The following is a 3,867-nucleotide window of genomic DNA, read 5'->3' as shown; positions in this document are numbered from 1 at the left end:
TGGACTCTCTAGACATTGATGGAAGTTGACTACACATGCGCAGACAGTCCCGGATGTTGGTGTCTCTGTGTATATGTAGCTCTTGTAATAGCACTTTGTAACTAGCTGACATTGTATCTATAAGGTGTGAAGGATTGAAGAAATTGTTTATGTAATAATCTAAAATGAGGTCTGATAAAGACCTTTTGTGCCCTCTGTAATGCTTTTGCGCTACCGTTCACAGGATGAGTATGGGGTGCACAATAAACTAGCCGCCTTCGGCGGCAACAATCAATCAATCTGTGTTTGATATCTGCAAATGTTTATGTATGTGTGTGTGTGTGTTTGAGCATGTATATGAGTGTGTGTATATTTGAGTTTAGGAGTATGCATCTGTGTATTGGTATACATATGGGTATATGTATTCGGGAATGCAAAGAGTATAATAAGTGTACGTAAATGTGTATGCATTAGGTATGAATATGTATATATGAGTATGCATAAATATATGGGTTAGCAGATGGGCTATGTACACTCTACATTGGAGATTTAATTTGTATGGTCATTGCATTATTTATAAATATTATATGTATTATAAAATACAAAAAAAGATCTTTTAAATTGTGATATATAAAAAAACTTGCATTATCTATTACTCAATTGTGTTTTTATTTTAATAAACACACCTCAGTTTGTTTACATTTGAAATGAATGGGTTATACATTTAAAGATAGACCATTTATCTTTCCTATGAACAAATATGTATATATCCGAAAGGCTCTCTAACAGTACGAGTTTTTAACGTAGAGGTTCAGTCATAATAACGTGTATGAACACAATTATGAGTTGTATCTATTTGTCGATGTTATAGCTAATTGTTGTTGTTGTTGTTGTTCTATTAGTTGTGGTAATTAGTGGCTATTGTTGTAACTAGTTGGTGTGGTTGTAACTAGTTGGTGTGGTTGTAACTAGTTGGTGTGGTTGTAACTAGTTGGTGTGGTTGTAACTAGTACTTGTTGTTGTTGTTGTAAGTGGTAGTTGGTGTTATAACTGATTGGTGTTGTTATTCCAACTATTAGTTGTTGTAATTAGTTGCTGTTTTAACTTGTAGTTTAACTGCATGTTGTTGCAACTAGTAGTTGTTGCTCTGTCGCTGTAACTAGCAGTTGTTGTTGTTGTTGTAACTAATAGTTACTGTTGTTGTAACTAGTAGATGCGGTTGTAACTAATAATATTTTCTGAGTATCACCAGATGTGATTCAAGTAGTAGCAGATGCAGTGACATTAATTCACTAATTGCATTAGTAGCAGCGAAAGTAGTTTCAGAAGTAGTTGAAGTAGTAGTAGTAGTAGTAGTAGTAGTAGTAGTAGTAGTAGTAGTAGTAGTAGTAGTAGCAGTAGTAGCAGCAGTAGCAGTAGTAGTAGCAGTAGCAGTAGCAGAAGTAGCAGCAGTAGCAGTAGAAGTAGCAGTAGTAGCAGCATCAAACAAATAGACCACAAGGTCTCGCTCTCCTGCTGTCGTCGTGTGCCAAGCATTAGTGGTGAAGCCCTTCACCGCCTCACCCACCCGAGGCAGACTACGTCACGCTCTCTCACAAACGGCTTTACTGAGCTCCTGTAATCAGAGGTCAGCCGCGTCAGGTGAACTGGGCACGTTTAGGCTCAGTCGCGTCAAGTAAACTTTGGAACGATTAGGTTCAACCGCGTTAGGTAAACTGGGGAACGATTAGGTTCAACCGCGTTAGGTAAACTGAGGAACGATTAGGATCAACCGCGTTAGGTAAACTGAGGAACGATTAGGATCAACCGCGTTAGGTAAACTGAGGAACGATTAGGATCAACCGCGTTAGGTAAACTGAGGAACGATTAGGATCAACCGCGTTAGGTAAACTGGGGAACGGTTAGGTTGAACCGCGTTAGGTAAACTGGTATACTCGTAAGCCAAGTACTGTGGCAAGTTCGAGTAGTCATTGAGAATAGATTTTTACTAAGTAAACCCAAGGAGCTTCAGATTAACTTTACCAAATAAACTTCAGCTTGTCTCGTGTGAACTCAGTAAACTGCGGATATATTCAGCTATACACAACCCCCCCCCCTTTGCTAATCATACCGCAGCGTATATAAAACATATTCATACGCCTCCAGTATGCTCCTATGAACTAGGAGGGGGGGGGGAGACAGGGCGTATGAGAATCAGGAGAGAGGGGAGGGAGTGAGGAGAGAGGGGAGGGAATGAGGAGAGAGGGGAGGGAGTGAGGAGAGAGGGGAGGGAGTGAGGAGAAGGGGGAAGTGAGGAGAAAGCGGAGGGAGTGAGGAGAAAGCGGAGGGAGTGAGGAGAGACGGGGGAGGGAGTGAGGAGAGAGGGAAGGGAGTGAGGAGAGCGTAGGGGGAGTGCATAAGGAGAGAAGAGAAGGAGTAAGAGACAGACCGCTGGTTCACCATCACCGGGGGTCGTGGACCCACCATGTGTCCACTGGTGGTGTTTGGGAGTCAGATCGGGGGCTGGGAATTTGGCTTGGAATGCAATAAATAATAGAGAACAGAGAGTGCCATTTAAAGGTCGGCGGGAAGGCACTGTAGTACCCTGGCGGCTCCCTCCTCCTCCTGCTGCTGCTGCCTCCGCCTCGCTCTCAAACATTATACTACTCAATGTAAATGTCTTATATAATATGCTTCCTACTAGTGCCGCTGCTTCTGCTGTTGCTGCTAATTCTCCTAGCAATACTGCTATTATTACTACTATTACTCTTACTTCCACAACTCACTCTTAGTAATATTACGGTTACTACAACTAATACTAGTAAAAGTTACTAGTATTTATTAACTTTTGTGCGTAGTGATATAAGTATTAATACTACAACTGCTAAAATGACTACGGGCTCACCATAGCCCGTGCTACTTGCAACTTTTTGTTCCAGGTAGCGAATCTTTAACAACAACAACAACATGCTAAAATTTAAAAAAAATTAGAGTATCTTAATCTCCCCCCCCCCCCCCTCTTGGCGTGCCTAAAGGTGTGTGTGTGGACGCCCGTTCTCGCGAGCGTCCCCAACGTCAAGAAACTGTCGTACTAAAGTGCCTTGTCTTAACCAACCAGAGGATCCACGAACAGAAAACGGGTTATAATGTCAGTATCGCCAGCTGGCGCCATTTTTGGCCTTAAAATGACGACCTTTTTTGGCCTTAGGCGGAATATACGTCAAAATACGACGTGCTATTGGGAGGACGGGTTGTGTGCCTAGTTCACTATCCTTATGTTAAGTCATGTGTGTGTGTATGTAGCACTCTGTATCTTATGTGTGTGTGTGTAGCACTCTGTATCTTATGTCATGTGTGTGTAGCACTCTGTATCTTATGTCATGTGGGTGTAGCACTCTGTATCTTATGTCATGTGTGTGTGTAGCACTCTGTATCTTATGTCATGTGTGTGTGTAGCACTCTGTATCTTATGTCATGTGGGTGTAGCACTCTGTATCTTATGTCATGTGTGTGTAGCACTCTGTATCTTATGTCATGTGTGTGTAGCACTCTGTATCTTATGTCATGTGTGTGTGTAGCACTCTGTATCTTATGTCATGTGGGTGTAGCACTCTGTATCTTATGTCATGTGTGTGTGTAGCACTCTGTATCTTATGTCATGTGGGTGTAGCACTCTGTATCTTATGTCATGTGTGTGTGTAGCACTCTGTATCTTATGTCATGTGTGTGTAGCACTCTGTATCTTATGTCATGTGTGTGTAGCACTCTGTATCTTATGTCATGTGTGTGTAGCACTCTGTATCTTATGTCATGTGTGTGTGTAGCACTCTGTATCTTATGTCATGTGGGTGTAGCACTCTGTATCTTATGTCATGTGTGTGTGTAGCACTCTGTATCTTATGTCATGTG

This window comes from Procambarus clarkii, chromosome 10 (genome assembly GCF_040958095.1).
Source record: "Procambarus clarkii isolate CNS0578487 chromosome 10, FALCON_Pclarkii_2.0, whole genome shotgun sequence".
Classification (NCBI taxonomy): domain Eukaryota; kingdom Metazoa; phylum Arthropoda; class Malacostraca; order Decapoda; family Cambaridae; genus Procambarus; species Procambarus clarkii.
The sequence above is the reverse complement of the archived record's forward strand: the minus strand, read 5'-3'. Positions refer to the sequence as shown.